The 22409-nt window shown below is 36.7% G+C and overlaps 1 pseudogene; it reads left to right on the plus strand.

The window, feature by feature from the left end:
• The first annotated feature begins 2164 nt into the window (after positions 1-2164).
• LOC118982319 (40S ribosomal protein S3a-like) overlaps positions 2165-22409 on the plus strand; it is a 46429-nt pseudogene continuing 26184 nt past the window's right edge.

Consider the following 22409-nt stretch of genomic DNA (forward strand, 5'->3'; position numbering starts at 1 on the left):
GATAAAGTTTCACTTTTTTGCATGTAGCTGTCCAGATCTCCTAATTTCATTTGATGAAGAAACTATTTTTACTACATTTTGTGCTTCTACCTTCTTTGTTAAATATGAATTGACCATAGAGTTGTGAGTTTATTTCTGTACTGTATATTCTGTTCCATTTATCTACGTGTCTGTTTTTATGCCAGTTCCAAACTGTTTTGATTACCATGGCCTTGTAATATGATTTGATGATTGCCATGGTGATCCCTCCTACTGTGTTCTTCATTCTCAAAATTGCTGCAGCTATTCAGGGTCACTTATGGTTCCATGTAAATTGTTGCATTGTTTGTTGTATGTCTATGAAATATGTTATTGGTATTTTAATAAGAGTTGCATTGAATCTATAAATTGCTTTGGGTAGTATGGACATTTTGATGATGTTAATCTTCCGAACCATGAATATGGTATATGGTTCCTCTATGTATCTTCTTAAATTTCTTTTTTTTATTGATGTTCAAATAGAGTTTTCTCAATTTTCCCGCCACCCAATCCCATTTCCTACCCTCAATTTTACTCCCCTTTGGCTTTCTCTATGTGTCCTTTATACATGTTCATTTAGGACCCTTTCCTTTCTTTTTCATGTTATTTCCTTTTATTTATTTCTTCAATGTTTTGGAGTTTTCTGAGTACAGGCCTTTTAACTCTTTTATTGGCTTATTCCTAGGGTCTTTAAATTTTTTGTTGCTGTAAAAACTGTTTTTCCCCTGACTTCTATTTCTAATATCCTGTTGTTGGTGTACAGAAATGCTTTTGACTTTTGAATAATGACTTTGATTCCTATTGCTTTGCCAAATGCACTTATTAGGTCAAATAGTTTTTTGGTAGAATCTGTAGGTCAGGGGTGTCAGACCCATTTTCACTAAGGGTCACATCAGCCTTGCAGTTGCCTTCAAATGGCCAAGTGTCATTTTAGTACTGTATGGATATAACTACTCCTTAATTAAGAGCAAGGAGCTCAGCCCTGCCACTGGATAGAAACAAGGTGCTGGAACCAATAAAACAAGGTGGAGACCCAAATTCAACCTGCAGGCTTTGTGTTTGTCATCTGTGTTGTAGGGTTTTCTGCAAATACTATCATGTCATCTTCAAACAATAACAGTATTACTTCCCCCTTTCCCATTTTGAGATCTTTTATTTCTTTTTCTTCTATGATCTCTGTGACTAGGACTCCAGTACTATGTTGAAAAAAGTGGTGAAAGCAGACATTGTTGTTTTGTTTTTGATTTTAGTAGGAAGGCTTTTAGTTTTTGCCCATTGATTATGATGTTTGCTGTAGGCCTCTCATATATGGCCTCTATCATGTTGGTGAATGCTTCCTCTATTCCCACTTTGCTGAGAGCTTTTATTATATATGGGTGGGTAACTTATCAAATGCTTTTTTCACATCTATTGATATGAACATGTGATTTTGTCTTTCCTCTCATTTATGTGATGTATTACATTTATTGATTTGTGAGTGTTGTATCATCCTTGCATCACCGGAATGATACTCACTTGATCATGGTGTGTAATCTTTAAATGTTATAGGAGACCATTCTTTGTGGCATGGGCCCAGCTCCCACTTGGAGATGCACAGGACCTATGCCCACAGAAAGGTTTTCCTTTGGGGAATCAGACCCGCTATGTCCCTAGGCCACTTTGAGACTTGCTTTTGCTAAAACTCCCCAACCCTGAATCGAGGCAAAAAGTGCCTTCTGTAACTTCCTAAAGGCTGTGCTAAACCTCTCCAGTATGAAGTGTAACCAGTTCAACCACTTTTTCCTCTGCATTTGCAAATATCCTTCTTCTGGGATGTGATTAGAGGCATCCTCTCCTTTTTTTTTTCTGTGAAAGGTAACCACCTAAAGTGAACCTGTGCATAGTAAGTGAGGACCATCATGTAATTGCCAAGAAAAGCAATAAAGGCTTGTCAAGGCAAGGGTGGAGACTTTTTCTCCTCTTGAGAGAGAAGTCATGCTGTCCCTTTTCCTCTATAGGACTTGGTAGTCCATGTGAGTTTCTTGTATCTCATCCACGATGTGGCAGACCCCACAAACCAGGGTCTGCATCAGCTGGTGCCTAGAAATAGTGACCCAGAGCTATGAGCCATAATTGTGGACAACACACCAACTTGGTTGGAGTATGCATGCAGCAGCCCAGGTAAGTGCTGATGACACCGAGTGCTTTTTGGTTAGGTCATAGGGTGTGTTGGATTTCAGAGGAAAAGGGTTTTCTTCCTAGGTTCTTCCTAGGTTTTGTGACTACCTTGCAACTGCACCTTCTTTAGTAAGCAGGAGCCTTCCTCTTTTTCCCAAGTATTTGCTTCAGTGTCCTGGGGACAGGTCAAGCAATTAAGAGCCACAAGGGCACTCACAGCAACACTACAAAAACACCCACAAGCCCATCGCAGTGGCACAACCCCAACTAGGTCTAGGCTTTGGAGAAAGAGCAAAGAATTTTCCCTTTAATCGGCTTTAAAAACAGCAACTAGTTACAGAACAGTTTACAGGCATCTCAGGAAATTCTTTCTTTTAAGCCCCCTCTTGCAGTCTCTTCAGTTTTGCCTTTACACTCTGCCCGCCTTCACAGGAATTTAAAGGTGCAGGTGGAGAAAAGGCAAAATTGAGACTGGTTTTGTAATTGCTGTGCTTGTGGTGGGAGGAATTTCAGAAAAAGTTTCTTTTATTTGTTAAAAAAGTTTTTTAAGGTTTTTGCAAATCCTCAACCATGGGGAACTAGCACTCTAAGGAATGAGAATAATGTTTTACGTTAGTTCAGCAGCTTTTGGAGGCTGCTGAATGTCTCCCTGACAAGGGATCTTTAGAATTAGTTATTTAGGAAAAAGTTGGGCAGAAGTTGAAATAGCACAAGGCGGTGTGAGATAAGATTCTAGGTTAGTGTCTCACCCCCTCCCTTAGAGGATTTAATTTGAAAATACTGGTTTGCTTGAATTTCGTTTTTGTTTTGAAAGAAATAACTCAGTCCTAAAATACTTTGCTCAACCTCTGGTAAATAGAATAAAATCTCTAATGTTGTTACATCATAAGGATTCTACTCAGAAAGAATTTAAATTGATTGTTCAAAGAAGGAAAAATATCTCATTTCTCTCAGACAGCAAAAAGAGCAGGAAGAAAAACAATGAGAAAATGTGTCTTTTAATCACTCGAATCATCCTTCTGAAGGCCCAGGGACTGCTTTGGTCCTGTGAACCTGCTGTGTAGATTTTAGCATCCTTTCTCCCTCTTCTCCAGCCTCCCTAAAGTTGTCAAGGGCACAAGATAATGAAACAGTTCACTTTTGAGCACACTCAAGGAATACAGTAATCAATAAGATTTTTTTAAAAGTAAATGTATTTGCCAGTGGAGAAAAAATTGTTTCTGAAAGTTATAAATGTGTTCATAAATTTGTCAATCTAAAGCATGCTATAAGTGGGATGGGGGTATGACATGTTAAAAAATATTAAGAATCCTCCTTGTTCATGCCAGAACCATGATCCTTTATTGTAAAAATGAAATATAGGTGTACTGTCTCCTGGGGAGAACTAGCTCTTCTCCACAGAAGACTAAATACCATTTTTTAACTCAGTACCTATAAACACTCATCGATTCTTTGGGTTATTCTCCCAGAGGGAACAGTTAGTCAATCAAGTCACAAAAGGCCTTTGGCAGAAACTTCTATTTTCTTCATTTATCTCATTATTAACTTATTCATTGTTTAATAGCATGCTATTCTATTTTCATGAATTTGAGTGTTTTTTGAGTTTTTTCCTTCAGAATATTTTCAGGCCCTTGTGGTCCAAGAAAATGCTTGACATGATGTCAATTTTGTTGAATTTGTGTAACCTTGTTTTGTTTCCTATGATGTAGTCTATCTTTGAAAATATTCCATGTGCATTTGAAAAGAATGTGTTTTGCTTCTTTGGGATGAAAGAATATATATATAACTGATTTTATATATATATATATATATATATATATATATATATATATAATCAGTTAAGTCCCCTTGATCTAAGTCATTGTTTAATGTCCCAATATCTTTGGTGATATTTTGTTTGGAATACATATGCATTTTTTGCAATGGAGTGTTAAAATCTCCTGGTGTAAGTGTTGCTGTCTATATCTTTCTTGAAGTCCTCCAAGATTTTCTTCATATATTTGGATGCTCCTACGTTGGGCGCATATGTATTTACAATGTGCATGTCTTCTTGACAAATTCTTCCCTTGCGTTTTATGAAGTGTCATTCTCTGTCACTTTTTATGGCCTTTGTTTAGAAGTAATTTTCAGCTTTTTTTCCTCTCACCTATATGCTTGGAATATTTTTTTCTATCCCTTCACTTTCAGTATTTGAAGGGGTCTTTTTTGCTGAGGTGGGTCTCTTGTAGGCAGCCTATGTGTAGGTAATGTTTTCTTATCCATTCAGCTATTCTATGTCTTTGATTGGAGCATTTAATCCATTAACATTTAAGGTTATTGTTGCTAATACTTATTAATTTTTCCTCCTTCATTCCTGTGTTCACCTCTCTCTTGCTTTTTTTCATCCTTTTCTTAAAGCAGTCCTTTTAACATGTCTTGCATTGCTTGTTTAGTGGAGGTTTATTTTCTCAGTCTACTTTTGTCTGTGAAACTCATTTCATCTCCCATTTTAATTGAGAGCCCTTTTTGAGTAGAGTAGTCTAGGCTGAAGGCCTTTGCTTTTCATTACTTGCAACATTTCTTGCAATTCCCTCTTGGCTTGTAGTGTTTCTAGTAGGAAATCAGCTGCTAGATTTATTGGAGCTTCTTTGTATATTACTTCTTGTTTCTCCCTTGCTGCTTCTAAGATTCTCTCTTTGTCTTTAAAACTTGGCATTTTAATTATGATTTGTCTTGGAGTAGACCTCTTTGGGTTCATCTTGATGGGGACCCTCTGTGGTGGCTGAACTTGTGTGGCTCTTCTCTGCAGAACAGAAAGTTTTCTGTCATTATTTTTTCAACCAGGGTTTCTATCTCTTGCTCCTTTTCTTCTCCTTCTGGTATTCCTCTGAGTCTAATATATTGCTGCATTCCATGCTGTCTTGCAATTCCCTTAAGCTACCTTCATATTTTTTTATATTTTTTTCATTTATCTGCTCCACTTGGGAGTTTCATTCTACCTTCTCTTCCAGCTCACTCTGCTTCGTCTGGCCTCCCTGTATTTCCATCTAGTATGTGTGTGTGTGTGTGTGTGTGTGTGTGTGTGTGTATGTGTGTGTGTATGTGTGTGTGCGTGTATATATATATATATAAATTTTAATTAATTAATTTTTTAAAATATATTTTATTGATTATGCCATTACGGATCTTGTTCTATTCCCCCCTTCATTTCTCTCCACCCTGCGCACCCCTCCCCCACCATCCCCCCCCTTTAGTTTATGACCACGTGTCTCAAGTTCTTTAGATTCTATATTTCCCCTACTATTCTTGCCCTCCCCCCTATCTATTTTCTACCTACCATTTATGCTACTTATTTTCTGTACCCTCTCCCGCTTCTCCTCCTCCCACTCCCCTGTTGCTACCCCTCCATGTATTCTTCATTTCTATGGTTCTGCTCCTGATCTAGCTGTCCTCTTGGTTTGCTTTTGTTTTAGGTGTATATATTTTTTATTTCAGAAATTGTATTCTTTCTTTCTTCCTGGTTTTTATTTATAGTTTCTATTTTCTTTTTCATATTGTCATAGTTCCCATTCAGTTCCTTGTAGTTGTCAGTGAGTTCTTTGAGCATCCTTATAACCATTATTTTTAATTCTATATTTGATAGTTTGCTTGCCTCCATTTCATTTAGCTCTTTTACTGGGGAGTCCTATATTCCTTTCAATTGTGGGTTCTTTCTTTGTCTCCTCATTTTAGGTGGCTCTTTTTTTTATTTCTGTGATTTCCAATGCTCTGCCTTTCCAGCTGTCTTCAGAGGGTGAGCTTCTATGGTTGGAATTCGGCAGTACTTAGTAGTGTGGTCTGTTAGATATCCTTGTCTGGATGTTCTAGGGTTGCCCTTGTCAAATATTAAGTGACCATCAAGGTGTGCCTTGATTTCTGGGCTTACTGTTCTGTACCACTGATCTATGTGCCTGTTCTTATGTCAGTATCAAGCTGTTTTGGTTGTAATGGTTTTGTATTGTAGAATACTTTAATATCTGGTATTATGATCCCTCCATCTTTGTTCTTCTTTCTCAAGATTGCTGAGGCTATTTGGAGTGTTCTGTGATTCCATATAAATTTTTGGAATATTTGTTGTAGCTATGTGAAATATGCCATTAGTATTTTAATAGAAATTTTATTGCATTTATATATTGCTTTGGAAATATGAACACTTTAATGATGTTAATTCTTCTAACATGCATATGGTATATGCTTCCAATTTTTTGCACCTTCTTCAATTTTTTTTTCTTGAATGTCCTATAGTTTTCCAAGTATAGGTCTTTTACCTCCTTGGTTAAATTTATTACTACATTCCTTAATTCTTGTTGCTGTTGCCATAGTAAATAAGATTGTTTTCTTAGTTTCTTTTTCTCATAGTTCATTATTGTTGTATAAAAGTGCTACCAATTTCTGGATATTAATTTTGTATCATGTTACTTTGCCAAATTTGTTTATTACATCTAGTAGGTTTTGATGAAGGCTTTTGGGTATTCCACATACAATATTATGTCATTTACTAATAATGTATTTTTAATTTCTCCTTTCTCATTTGAATGAATTTTATTTTATCTTCTTATCTGTGTGGCTAACATTTCCAGTACTATGTTGATTAAGAGTGATGAAAGCAGATATGCCTGTTTTGTTCCTGATCTTAAGGAAAACAATTTTAGTTTTTGTTCATTGAATAGGATGCTGGCTGTAGGTTTATCATAGATGACCTTTATTATGTTGAGGTATAATTTCTCTATTCTTACTTTGCTGATAGTTTTATCATAAATGGGTGCTGGACTTCATTGAATGTTTTTATGAATCTACTGATATGATCATGTAATTTTTATCCTTCATTTTGTTTATGTGATGTATCATATTTATTTATTTGTAGGCATTCTACCACATATATCCTGGTATAAGTCTCACTTGATCACAGTGTCTGATCTTCTCAATGTATTGCTGGATCCAATTTGCTTATACTTTGTTTAGGATCTTAGCATCTATGTTTATCAGAAATATTGGACTATAATTTTCTTTTTTTGTCATGTCTTTATCTTGTTTTGATATTAGGATAATGGTGGTCTCGTAAAGAGTTTGGAAGTCTTTCCTCTTCTTAAATTTTTGAAATAGTGTGAGGAGGACAGGAGTTAGTTTTCTTTGAAGGTTTGGTGAAACTCACCTGTGAAGCCATGAGATAAAGTTTTTTTTTTCTGGGAGGTTTTTTTTAATTGTTCTTCAAGTACAATTGTTTCCATTTTCACCCCACCACATCCCACTGGTGTACCCATCCATGCTTGTCACACTCAAACCCACCCTCTTTGGCTTTGTTCGTATGTCCTTCATATATGTTCTTTGATGTCCTTGCTCTTATCCTCTGTTATCCCTCTCTCCCTCTCCTCTCTGGTTACTGCCAGACTGTTCTTTATTTCAGTGTCTCTGGTTGTATTTTGCTTGTTTGTTTTGTTGATTAGGTTCTATTATTACTTCAATTTTATTAGTTGTTATTTGTCTCTTCAGGTTTTCTGATTATTCCTGATTGAATTTTGGAAGATTTTACATTTCTAGTAATGTGTCCATTTTGCCCAGGTTGTCCAATTTGTTGGAATGTAGTTTTTTATAGTATTTTCTTAAAACCTTTTGTATTTTTATGGTGTCTGTTGTTACTTTGTTTCTTTCATTTCTGATTTCATTTCATTGTATCCTTTCTCTTTGTTTCTTGATGAGTCTAGCTAAAGGATCATTAATTTTGTTTTTTCAAAGAACCAGCTCTTAATTTCACTTTTAAATTAGTTTTTGGTGTCTATTTTATTTATTATGCCACTGATATTTGTTATTTTCTTCCTTCTAATTGCTATTGGCAATTTAGAAGTTTTTTCTTTCTGGTTCTTTTAAGTGTAAGGTTAGATTATTTGATACTTTTCTTGCTTTTTGAGGTAGGCCTGTAATGTTATGAACTTCTCTCTTAGGACTGCCTTCTCTGTGTCCCACAAATTTTTGGTTATTGTGTGTTCATTTTCATGTGTTTCCAGATAGTTTCCCATTTCTTCCTTGATCTTTCTGGTTAATAACATGCAATTTAGCCTCTTTTCTTTGAATATTATTGAAGAGTTTTTTTTTAATATAGTTGATTTTTAGTTTCATGGCATTCTGATCCTAGAAAATTCTTGTATAATTTCAATCTTCTTGAATTTGTTAAGACTTATTTTGTGTCTTCACATGTGGTCCATCTTTGAAAATGTTACATGTGCACTTGAGAATAATGTATATTCTGCTCACTTGGAAAACATGTTCTGTAAATATCAGGTAAATTTATCAGATGTAGGTGGTCATTAAAGGTCATTTTTTTTCCTGATAGTTTTTTTTTGTTTGGATCTATCTATTCATTAATATCAGTAGAGTGTAAATTTCCTGACCATGACTGTATTGATGTTGATCTCCCCTTTAAAGTCCAATAAGAGTTTTTATTATATTTAGGTGCTCCTATATTTGGTACATACATATTTTCCAGGGTTATATCCTCTAGTTGGGTTTATCCCGTTAATATTACTTAGTGACCTTCTTTGTCTCTTTTTATGTCCTTTGTTTTGAGGTCTATTTTGTCAGATATAAGTATTCTGCCCCAGGTTTTTTGTTTGTTCCCATTTACATGGAATATTTTATTCCATTCCTTACTTTCAACCTGTGTAAACCTTTTGTTCTTAGGTGGGTCTCTTCTGGACAGCATATACACATATACATATGTATATATTACATATACATATATTACATATATGTATGTGTGTATGTATACATATATGTGTATTTGTGTGTATATATTATCTCACCTTTTCTTATTCATTCAGCTACCTTATGTCTTTTTATTGAAGTATTTAGTCCATTACATTTGCATTTAAGGTTATTATTGATAGGTACTTATTTATTGCCATTTTTATTCTTTTTTATTGTATTTATTTGTGTTCAGAGAGGGGGAGGGAAGGAGAAAGAGGGAGAGAAATATCAATGTGTGGTTGTCTCTCATGTGCCCCACAATGGGGGCCTGGCCAGCAACCCAGACCTGTACCCTAGATTCAGACTCGAAGCAGCAACCCCCTGGTTCACAGGCTGGCACCCAATTCACTGAGCCACACCAGCCAGGGCACATTTTTATTCTTTATGCCTATGTTCTTATCTCTACTTCTTTTTCTTAAATTAGTCCTCTTAAAATTTCTTCACTTAAAAATGAGTCCCTTTATCTTTTTTTTCTGAGAAACTCTTTATTTCATCTTCAGTTTGAATGATCACCTTGCTAGAGTAATGTTGGTTTTGGACCTTTACTTTTTATTGCTTTAAGTACTTCATGCCATTATGTTCTGCTGTAGTGTTTCTGTTGAGAAATAAGCTGACAACCTTATGAGAACTCCCTTGTAAATAAGTAACTGCCTCTCTCTTGCTGTCTTTAAGATTCTTTCTTTGTCTTCAACGTTTGCAATTTTAACTATGATATTTTTTGGTGTGGGACTCTTTGGGTTCATCTTGATTAGGACTCTCTATGCTTCCTGACTTGTGAGATTTTTTTGTTTACCAGATTAAAAAATTTTTGTCATTATTTTTCCAAAAGGTTCTCTAGCCCTTGCTCTCCTTTTTCTCCTTGTAGTGCTCTTATAATGTAAGATATTGTTATTTTTTTGTATTGTACCAAAGATCCCTTAAACTGTCCTCCTGCCTTTTAATTATTTTTTCCTTTTGCTATTCAATTGATTTTTTAAAAATTTGTCTTGTAATTCACTTATTTTATCCTGTGCTTCATGCAACCTGATTTTTTTTCACTGTATTCTTTATTTCAGATGTTATCCTTTTTTTCTGACTGGTTATTTTTTTATGGTTTCTGCTTTTTTTATAATTCTGTGGAGCATCCTTATAACATTAACTTTGATATCTGGTTCTGGTTTTGCTTCTTTTCTGGAGATTCCTCCTGTTCTTTTATTTGGACTCTTTCTTTGTCTTCCTATTTTGGTTTTCTTTTTGTGTTTGTTTCTATGTGTTAAATAAAACTGCTGTGACTCTTAGACTTGGTGGGGTTTCCTTCTGTAGTAGGTGTCCTGTGGGTCCTAGTGGCGCAGTCTCCTTGATACCCTAATTTTCATGTTCTAAGAATAACCCTTCTGTGAATTACATGGGCTTCCTTTTTGTAATCAACTTCTGATTACTTTGTCACATTCATGGGTAGGCTCAACTCTCAGGCTGACTGACTGTGAGGCCTAACCCTGATTACACTGTGCACACTGTTGTTCAGGTGCTAGGAAAAAAAATAAGACAAAGCAAAACAAGCTAAATGTAACTTAACAGAAATACAAACCACCATGAACAACAAAATAGGAGAAAAAAGACAAACAAAAAATGATATGACAGGAAACAAAAAGAACTAAAGAAGACTTCCAGTCAAGATGGAGGTGTAGATGGAAACACTGTGCCTCCACGCACAACCGAGTTTAAAAACAACAAAGTTTTAGTAACAAAAACACAACCAATCACAGAAAATTGAACTATACGGAAGTCTGACAACAATGTATGGCTCAGCCAGACCAGGCGAAGGAGCGAGCAGTGAGATGGACCAAGCAATGAGGTGGACTGCACAGTCCCCAGCAGTGGGAAGCAGCAAAGGGGATCCCTATTGCCCCTATTTGATCCCGCTTCAACATACAGCATCACAACCCAGCGACTGGGTTTGCCCCATCTTAGTGAACACCTAGGGCCCTGCCCCTCATACATAAGAGGCATGAACAGACCAAAACATCATGACTCAAGAAGAACTCAAAGCCTCAGAACCAGTAACTCTGAGTGACCAAGAAATAGCCAACCTATCAGATGCACAGTTCAAAATACTGGTGATCAGGATGCTCACAGAATTGGTTGATTTTAGTCACAAATTAGAGGAACAAATGAAGGCTAGACTAATAGAAATGAAGGGAAATGCACAGGAAACCAATAGTGATGGAAAGGAAACTAGGACTCAAATCAATGGAGTGGACCAGAGGAAGAAAAAAAAATGACCAAACAGAAAAGAATGAAGTAACAAGAATTTAAAAGAAAATGAGGAGAGGCTTAGGAACCTTCAGGACACCTTTAAACATTCCAACATCTGAACTATAGGGGTACCAAAAGGGGAAGAGGAAGAGCAACAAGTGGAAAACTTATTTGAACAAATAATAAAGGAGAACTTCCCCAGTCTGGCAAAGGGAATAGACTTCGAGGAAATCCAGGAAGCTCAGAGAGTCCCAAAGAAGGTGGACCCAAGGAGGAACACACCAAGGCACATCATAATTACATTACCCAAAATTAAAATGATGAAGAGAATCCTAGAAGCAGCAAGAGATAAGGGGACAGTCACCTACAAAGGAGTACCCATCAGACTGTCAGCGGATTTCTCAAAAGAGACCTTCCAGGAAAGAAGGGGCTGGAAAGAAGTATTCCAAGTCATGAAATCCAAAGACCTTACATCCAAGATTGCTCTATCTAGCAAAGCTCTCATTTAGAATGGCAGGGCAGATAAAGCGCTTGTCAGATAAGGTCAAGTTCAAGGAGTTCATCATCACCAAGCCTTTATTATATGAAATGTTGAAGGGACTTATCTAAGAAAAATAAGATAAAAATATGAACAGTGAAAGGACAGCCAACTCACAGTTATTAACAACCACACCAAAAACAAAAGCAAACTAAAAGGACAGCTAGATCAGGAGTGGAACCACAGAAATGGAGATCACATGGAGGGTTAGCAACATGAAAGTGGGAGGTGGAGAAGGGGGAGAAGGTACAGAGAATAAGTAGCATACATGATAGGTAGAAAATAGATAGGAGGGAGGGCAAGAATAGTATGGGAAATATAGAATTTAAAGAACTGGAGACACATTGACATAAATTAAAGGGAGGGGAATAGCGAGGGAGGGGATGTGAAGGGTGGAGGGAAATTAAGGGGGAGAAATAGGACAACTCTAATGACATAATCAATAAAATATATTTTTTAAAAATAACAATCAACATTATACCATGCTTTAGATAGCCAATATAACTCAAAATATCCAAATCAATAAAGTTATTGGCAAAAATGAAAAAAATGAATTAAAGAAGAAATAAAAAGAGAATATGAAATGCAAGAAAGTAAAAAAGAAATAATAATAATAAATATAAAGAGAGAAAATAAAAATAAAGTATAGAAAAATCATTTAAAAGACAAGTTATATAGAGTAAGAAAAGGAAATAGAGAATAAGAGATATGGAAAAAATTAAGAAAAATAAAGAAAATATTTAAAAGAAATAAATGTGGTTCACCTCAGCAGATTGTTGTGCTTCCAGCAATTACTCTCTAGATGCACTGTTTGTGAAGCCCATTGGATCTTGTTCCACTGTTGTCCAAAGCTGATGATTTGTTTTGCTTATCCTGGGCCTCATTAGAAGCTATCTGTTGCAAGCTAATACCAGATGCTGTCACCCCCTGCCCTTAACAAGCTTGTCAATTTAGAGCTTCTAGTAGACTGGCAGGTGAGCCCTCCAGAGCCCAGGGGTTTATTCAACCTTTGGTGTAGCCCTTTGAATGTCCCTTCTGTGAGCTGTTTTCCCTTCCCCCATGAACTGCACTCAGCAAGGGTATCTGGGACCTGGCAGCAGAGATCCAATCTCTGGGGTGGTGCTCATACCCTGTAGGGTTAAGGGGACTGACACTCCCTCTCCTTCCCATGGCTATATGGGCTGAACTCACTGGAGAGCATGGTTTTGCTTCTGAGTGACACAGCTGCAGAGTCTATCACACACCTGTATGATTCCCAGGCAGAAGCCCACTGAGACATAGTTTCAAAAACCTAGGTTCATATGGTTCACTGGCACTTCTATGCAGCCTAAGCAAGCAGAAGCAGATAAAAAAAACAGGCCCCCTTGGAACTCCAATGTCTTTATGTGTGCTGGTGACAGCAGAGTAGGGTCAAAACTTCTACCTCTGCCTGGGCTCTGAACATGCTAAATGCCCCACTCCCTCAAGATGCCAGGGTGGGCAAAATTCCCATCCCCCTGCTTTACCCCTTTGCTTTGGAAAACTGCAGAACAGGGGAGACAGTGTTTCAACAAGTGTGAGGAAAGGCATCATCTGTCCGATTGATATGGGTGAAAGTGGTCTTCTTCATGACTCAACATCCACACTCCAACCGTCTCTCTGCCCAAAGTCATTCTATAGACTAGAGGGCCCCTAAAATATCACTACTAGATGTACCAAGCAGAGCTCCTTCTCCAGCCCAGGACAGCCACATGGCCCTTCCAGCTATCACAGATTACAGCAAACTTCCAAAGCTAGTATAACAACAGCTTGCTTTTACCCTGGGATGGTACACTCCAAGTCTCCCATGTAAACCAAGTCCCCACTGATTCCTATCACCCAATGATACATAGGGGGCCCTTCCCATCTCCTGTTGCTCTGGATTGAAGACACCTGTGTGGAGTGAGGGACTCTCACCACTTCAATATCCTTCTGGTTTCCCAGGCAAAGCACCTGTGTGAGGGGTTTACCCTCTCTTTGTCTCCTCCCACCTTTCTCCACACTTCTGTTTACACAGTTTTAGATTAGCTGCACTTCAAATTGTTTTTCAATATGATTGGTCTGCATTTTAGTTGCAATTCAGGTCCAAGGCTGGGAGCAAAAAGACAGATCTTTCAAATACTTTGCAGCCATCATTAGGATTCTCTTATTTTCAAGTTTTTGAGGAGTCTCCATACTGTTTTCCAGTGGCTATAAAAATATAAATTTCCACCAACATTGTATGTGTGTTTGTCTCCACCACCTCTTCAATACTTATTATTACTTTTCTTCCTACTAATAGCCAGATAATTATTTATTAACACTGATTTTCAGTTTCAAGTTATAAGAGCAGTTAGTCATATGACTGTAACCCAACAATTTCTTCCTTAACAGAGCAATATGTTTACTTGGGAAGATATTTCATCCTGAAAACAGGCACTGCACTTGCAATAAAAACAGATCATGAACTAAGGTAACTAGAACTTCAATAGGACATTCTTTGTTCTTGCTAGAAACTAGAGGATCATTTGTATTATGTGCACAGAAAGGTAAAGTTGTGTATCTTGAGTAGCAGCCCTCTAGTTCTACCTAAAGTTCAAGTAGTTTTGGCATATTTTTTATTGTTGTTCAATTACAATTGTCCCTGTTGTCCCTCCATTACTCTCCCTTGCTCTACACATCCCCACCTCCCACAGCCAACCCTACCCCCTCATTGTCTCTGTCCATGGGTCCTTTATACATGTTCCTTGACTTGAACCTTCCCCTACTTTCCCATGTTATCCATCTTCCCCCTCTCCTCTGGTTACTCTCAGTTTGTTCTTTATTTCCCATCAGTAAATGAGTGGATCAAAAAACTGTGGTACATTTTCACAATGTACCACAGTTACATAGTATTCCATTACACAATGGAATACTATGAATCAGAAAGAAAAAAAAGAATCCCTACCCCTTGCAACAAAATGGATGGATCTGGAGAGCATTATTCTAAGTAAAATAAACGAGGCAGTGAAAGACAAACACCATATAATCTCACCTGTAAGTGTAACAAACAAAACAAAACAAAAAAGCAAGAAAAACAGAACCAGAGTTATGGAAATAAAGTTTTGACATATTTTTAAAAAATTTATCTGAAAAAATAAAACCATAAGAGTCTGCATATTTTTAAATATATTTTATTGATTATGCCATTACTGTTGTCCTATTCCCCCCCTCACTCCCTTCCACCCTGCACACTCCTCCTCCACCATTCTCCCACTTTTGTTCATGTCCATGTGTCATAAGTTCTTTAGATTCTGTATTTCCCATAGTATTCCTGCCCTCCTGTCTATTTTCTACCTACCGTCTATGCTACTTATTTTCTGTACCTTCTCCCCCCTTCTCCTCCTCCCACTCCCCTGTTGCTAACCTTCCATGTGATCTTCATTTCTATGGTTCCGCTCCCGATCTAGCTGTCCTCTTAGTTTGTTTTTGTTTTAGTTGTGGTTGTTAATAACTGTGAGTTGGCTGTCCTTTCACTGTTCATATTTTTTATCTTATTTTTCTTAGATAAGTCCCTATAACGTTTTATATAATAAAGGTTTGGTGATGATGAACTCCTTGAACTTGACCTTATCTGACAAGCGCTTTATCTGCCCTTCCATTCTAAATGAAAGCTTTGCTGGATAGAGCAATCTTAGATGTAGGTCTTTGGACTTCATGACTTGGAATATTTCTTTCCAGCCCCTTCTTTCCTGGAAGGTCTCTTTTGAAAAATCCGCTGACAGTCTGATGGGTACTCCTTTGTGGGTGACTGTCCTCTTATCTCTTGCTGCTTCTAGGATTCTCTTCTTCATTTTAATCTTGGGCAATGTAATTATGATGTGCCTTGGTGTGTTCCTCCTTGGGTCCACCTTCTTTGGGACTCTCTGAGCTTCCTGGATTTCCTCGAAGTCTATTCCCTTTGCCAGATTGGACAAGTTCTCCTTTATTATTTGTTCAAATAAGTTTTCCATTCATGGCTATTCCTCTTCCCCTTTTGGTACCCCTATAATTCAGATGTTGGAACATTTAAAGATATCCTGGAGGTTCCTAAGCCTCTCATTTTTTTTTTTGAATTCTTCTTATTTCACATTTTTCTGTTTGGTCATTTCTTCATTCCTTCTGGTCCACTTCCTTGATTTCAGTCCAAGTTTCCTTTCCATCACTGTCGGTTTCCTGTGCATTTCCCTTCATTTCTATTAGTCTAGCCTTCATTTGTTCCTCTAATTTGTGACTAAAATCAACCAATTCTGTGAGCATCCTGATCACCAGTATTTTGAACTGTGCATCTGAAAAGTTGGCTATTTCCTGGTCACTTAGAATATAGACTCTGGGGCTTTGAGCTGTTCTTGAGCCATGATGTTTTGGTCTGTTCGCCCCTGTTATGTATGAGGGGCAGGGCTCTAGGTGTTCACCAGGGCAGGGCAACCCAGTCGCTTGATTGTGACACTGTATGTGGGCATGGGGTCATATTTTTGCTAAGAAATAATTAAGGGAATATCTGCCTTACCATATGGTACAACATACAAAAAATTAATGTTAAGTCACATAAAAAATGTAACAAAACTTACATAAAAGAAGTGAATATTGAAACTTAGAAATGACAGTGGGGGTATGGAGAAAGCAAAAGAAGGCCCTCTTTACAGATGCTATTTTGAAAAATTGCCTTTCTTTTCAAGGAAGTTAGGATTTTAAACATGAGTGCACTCCCTTGTAGGTAACTCTCTCCTTTCCTCTTGCTTCTTCTAAGATTCTTTATATATAATCTTGGGTAACTTAATGATGGTGTGCTTTGGTGTGTTCCTTTTTGGGTCCAACTTCTTTGAGACTCTTTGGGCTTCCTGAACTTCCTGGAAGTCTATTTCCTTCACCAGATTGGAGAAGTGTTTTTTCATTATTTGTTCAAATACGTTTTCAATTTCTTGCTGTTGTTCTTCTCCTTCTGGCACACCTATAATTCAGATATTGGAATATTTCAGGTCTTCCCAGAAATTTGTAAGACTCTCTTCACTTTTTTAATTCCTGTTTCTTCCTTCTGTTCCTGTTGGATGTTTATTTTTTTTTCTTTTGTTCCAAATCATTGCTTTGACTCCTGGTTTCCTTCCTGTCATCGTTGAGTTTCGGAACATTTTTTGCTTTATTTTACTTTGAATGCCCTTCAATTTTTTTCATTTTACAACCAAGCTCAATCAGTTTTATGAGCATTTTGATTATCAGTATTTTAAACTTTTTGTCAGATAGGTTGGCTATCTCCTCATTGCCTAGTTCTATTTTTGAGGTTTTCCTCTGTTCTTTCATTTTGGCCATAATTTTTTGTCTTGATGCATCTGATAAGTTGTAAGAGGGCAGAGCCTTAGGTATTCACCAGGGCAGGGCAGCCCTCTTTGTTGCCCTGTGGCACTGCCTGTGGGGAAGGGGCCAGAGAGGAAACAGTGCAGCACGCCTGCTTGTCTCTAGCACACAAGACAGTGCCTATAATGCTATTATCTGATTTATCAAAAGAAACCTTGCAGGCAAGAAGGGGCTGGAAAGAAGTATTTGAAGTCACGAAAGTCAAGGACCTACATCCAAGATTACTCTACCCAGCAAAGCTTTCATTTAGAATGGAAGGGCAGATAAAGTACTTCCCAGATAAGGTCAAGTTAAAGGAGTACATGATCACAGCCATTATTATATGAAATGTTAAAGGGACTTGTCTAAGAAAAAGGAGATAAAATATATGAACAGTAAATAAACTCACAACTATCAACAAATGAACCTAAAAGAAAAGAAAATCAATGCAAACAAAAACTAAGCAAAACCAGAAGAGGAACACAATCAGAGAAATGGATATCACATAGAGAGATTTTAGTTGGGAGGGGGAAGGAAGGAATAGGAGAGGAAAGGTACATGGAAGAAGCAGTATAATTAGTAGGCATAAAATAGATGGGAGAGATAAAAATGGTATAGGAAACAGAGGACTTAAAGAACTTATGTGTAAAACCCATGTACATGAACTAAAGAGGGAGATCCTGGAGGGTCTGGGGGGCAGGGTGGAAGAAAGATAAAGGGGGGGAATTGGAAAAACTGTGATAGCATAATCAATAAAAATACTTTAAAAAAGAAAAGTAAAAAAATAAATAATAAACACAAGAGTGATGTGGTTAAAATAACATTTAGAAAAAATCCCTAAATCACGATGATCTTTACAGAGACCTGAACAAATGCAGTAGCAGTGAGAATGAAGAGTGTAAACAACAAAGCAAAGTGGTAATCAGTTTTAATCTAAGTGTGACCATGATGATATAAAGTGATGTCATTTACAAAGACAGTAACACGGTATGGGGGTATGGAAAGGATGGTATTGAGATGCACAGCTTAGTCTGGGTCATGTTGAATTTGAGGCCCCAGCTGGAGGAATTTGGGTGTTCATAGTATATGGGTTGTTGCAAGGAGGTATTATGAACTGCACATTATCTGCTGAGCACAATGTGATGCCACAGAAAGAGGTGCAGACATCTGTAAACCTGTCCCTCTATTTAAAATTATATTTTAAGTTAAATTTAATAAATATTATGATTTGTGTCTTAGAAAATGTTCAAGTCTCTTAAATTTATTTATTTATTTTTATTCATCAAATAAATTAGTTATTGAACACAATATATGCCAGGAATTTTACTAAGAGCTGACAATATAATGATAGAGCAGTACAAATATAGAAGGTAGAAAGTCGTTGTTCTGGTGGAGTTTAGAGTGAATGAAAAGATTTATACAAATGAATATATAAATACAACTGTCACGAATGCTGAATTTAGAAGTATACAGTGCCATGATAACAAATGACAGAAAGAATGGGTCAAGTGAAGGAGGTCAGGAAGGATTATCATAAAGTGGTAATAAATCTGCTTTCAGAAAGAAGATTAGGAATTAACCTGAAAAAGAGAACATAAAATATGCTAAGGTCCAGTAAACAGAGAAATTATATTCCATTTGAGGAACTGAAAGAAAGGAAATATTCACACATATTTCATACCAAAAAATTCTCAAATATCATTAAAATCTGATTATCTGTTTTAAGTATATATTTTCTTTGAAAAAATAACAAATGGTATTTTAAGATATAATTATGCACTGAAATCCATAATATAACGTAGTAAAATTATATCATGTTTATATCTAATAACATATTCAGGAGGCTGTTTATCTGATAATGACCTAGTTCACCCTTGGTAGCCTGCAGTAGCTGCAAATATCAAACTCCATAACTGATATGTTAGAGCACATTATCAATCTATCAGTTCACTGAAGTACCAGGTTTCTATGTGCTGGTCACCTGACATTTTTAAAATAACAGCTTCTTTGATAATTATGGGGTAACATGGGGTCTTTCTTTTCTACCCACCAGCATATTACTCAGATGTGATTTAAAGAGACATGAGTACTTCACTGCACTACAATACCACCTAAAAGGCCTCCAAAGCCCTTTTAAATATCCAACTAAGCTTTTGTTGAAGATTTTTAGTTCTATCCATGACACTAAGCTCTTAAGTGAGGATGTTGACAATGTACCCTAATACCATGTGGACTTGAGGTGGTACTGCAAATCTGACTTCCTTATTTCTCTAACATGGAGAACTTCCAGAATGTTGAAATGAGAAACCTACCTAATCCTCATCCCCAAATGAGTGGTGACACTGAACATTTTTTTCAAAGATGACCATATTAAGACTCTACAAATGGCTCAAAGGCATATAACAAATTGAGAAGTGTTTATTCTAGAAAAGCTATTAAACCTAGTATAAGCACAGCTGAGGTTCTAACCAGAGCTTCTCTTATCTCCTCCTCATCCCCAGTGTTCTCTGTGTGGTTCTCTGAGGCAGGAAAAACCATGAAAATCAGAAGCTTTTCTGCTGGACCTGGTTAAGTTGATTTAAGTAGGAGTAGAGACAAACAGAAATTCAGGGCAAATGTAAAAAATAGGAAACTCAAAGGTAAACACATGAAAAAAGTTAACGTCCCAATTAGCCTGAGAATGTAACACTGGATAGATAATGAAACATACCTATAGACTAGAGAGAAAAATATAACCAAAAATATTGAAATAAAGAACACACTGACAGTAATCATAGGGGGAGGGGAGAAGGATAATGGCAGAAAATAGGGGAAGGTTCACCAAGGAGTGTGTATAAAGAACACCTAGACAAAGCCAAAGGAGGTGGGTTAGAGGTTGGGATGTGGGGATTGGTTGGGGGGGCAGGGAGTGGTGGGGTGATAATGGAGACAACTTGAACAACAATAAAAAATAAGAGAAAAGAAATACCATATAATCTCACCTTTAACAGGAACCTAATCAACAAAACAAACAGACAAGCAAAATATAACCAAAGCCACTGCAATTGAGAATAGACTGACAGTGACCAGAGGGAAGAGGGGAGGGAATTTCAGGGAAAAAGGGGTAGGGTATTCAGGAACAAGTATAAAGGACACAAGGACAAAAACAAGGTGGGGTGGAAATGCGAGGGAGGTAGGGTGGGCTGGGGGGTGGGCTGGGATGGGGGTAAAAGGCAGAAAACTCTACTTGAATAATTAAAAATAAAAAATATAAAGAAAAAGAAAAGAAAATTTAGATATTGGGTATGGACAACAGTGTGGTGATTGCTGGGGGAGGGAGTATAAAGGGATTAAAAGGTAATGTAAAAAATACAATAAATATTTTAAAAATTATGAGGTGATTGACTGTGGGATTGGGAGGCATGGGGCAGGGGAGAGTCTTGGGGAAAGAGGCAGGACAACTGTAACTGAACACATTTTTTTTAAAGGGCAGCAGCAGAATGACTAGGAGAGATTACAAAGTGCAAATATGTACCATTAAAGACCACTTTATTCTCAATTACTATATACAGAAGTGAAATTTGAATAGTGAAAAGGTCAATAGGTAAAAGGCAGAAAACTGTACTTGAACAACAATTAAAATTAAAAATAAAAAAATTAAAAAGCAAAAAATATGGTACATTTACAAAATGAAATACTATGCAGCAGAGAGAAAGGAGTTCCCACATCTTATGACAGTATGGATGGACCTGGAGAGCATTATGCTAAGTGAAATAAGCCAGGCGGTGAGGGGCTAATACCATATGATCTCACCTTTAACTGGAACATAATCAACAGAAGAAAAAGGCAAACAAAATATAACCAGAGACACTGAAATTAAGAACATTATGATAGTAACCAGAGTTGGGGGGGAGTAGGGGGAAGGGTTTCCAGGAACTACTATAAAGAACACATGGACAAAAAAACAAGGTCGGGCGTGGAAGCAAGGGAGGGAGGTAGGTTTGGCTAGGGGTGGAGGATTGAGGAGGGGGAAAATGCAGACAACTGTAATTGAACAACAATAAATAAAATAAAATAATAAAAGAAAAAATAATTAAAAGAAAAAAACAGTAGGAAAAAATTTATTCATTTGAAATGTTGTGTCGGAGGAGAGTTCTATGAATATCCTAAACTGCCAGAAAAATGAACTAAGCTCTAGAATAAATTAATCCTGAAACATTCAGGTAAATTAAGCCTGAAAACATGGCAAAACTGAATGTTCTATTTTGGGCACAACATGAGAAAGCAAGGTTCTTTGTAAAAGGCAAAATGCTGAGAAAAGTAGAAAGCAATAGGGGGAAAAAGAAGGCAAAGTATGAGATGAATTGAATTAATGAAAGAAGCCATAGGCATGAGTCTAGAAGAGCTGAGCAGGGCTGTTGAGGACAGAACATCGCCCCTCTCTCATTTAAAAGGTCTCCAGTAGTCAGAGCCAACTCAACAGCACATAGCACACACATATGCAAAGAATGACAATCTCATCCTTCTTTATATTCTTTATTTTAATATACTCACTGGGTTAGAAACTACCACTTTAGTACCACTTTGTACCACTTCAGTACCACTTTAGTAATGACAATTGCAGACACCCTTGTTCTGTTTCTAATTTTAATGTGAAACCTTCTAAATTTTTGTTATCAAGTGTATGTTTTATATTTTGGTTATAGCTAAAGTATACTGTATTAAGAAAATTTCTTTCATTCCAAACTCAGTAAGATGTTTCCTTCATCAATGTATATTTAATTTTATTGACGGTTTTGTCAGGAATATGATGAAATGATCAGACTGTTCATTTTATTCTACTTTAATACATAAATTTAGACAGCTATAGTAATTGATTTTCTAATGTTCAATTATTATACTCCTGGTAAAAACTCTGCATGTACATCTAAATTTGTGTCCTTCTGTAAGTGATATTGGATAACAACTATTGGATGTTTGGCTTATTTGCTTGCTTTGTTTTTATTTGTTTGCAATTATTTTGTTTGTTGAAAGTTTTTCTTTATGTTGTTCAGTTATACATTTATCTCCACTCCCACAGTCAATCCCCCACCCTTTGTCTGTGCTCATGAATCTTGTTTCAAGCTTTTTGTCAGGTTATTGCATTTTATGTTGTGATATCCTACCTGCATGAAAGGGCTTTGATTGTATTCTGTCTTTTTTTATATGCAGAAATTACCCATCACATAAGAGCTTAAGACCTATTAGGTTGTTGCCACATTTCATCACGTATACTTTACACCCATGTTTTGGGTCCAAACTTTCAGAAAAAAATCTTTCACTTTAATTTTTAATTCAAATTTTTAAAGATTTTATTTATTCATTTTTAGAGAGAGGG

This window comes from Sturnira hondurensis, unplaced genomic scaffold, assembly GCF_014824575.4.
Source record: "Sturnira hondurensis isolate 20B ecotype Veracruz unplaced genomic scaffold, ASM1482457v3 Scaffold0025370, whole genome shotgun sequence".
Taxonomy (NCBI): Eukaryota; Metazoa; Chordata; class Mammalia; order Chiroptera; family Phyllostomidae; genus Sturnira; species Sturnira hondurensis.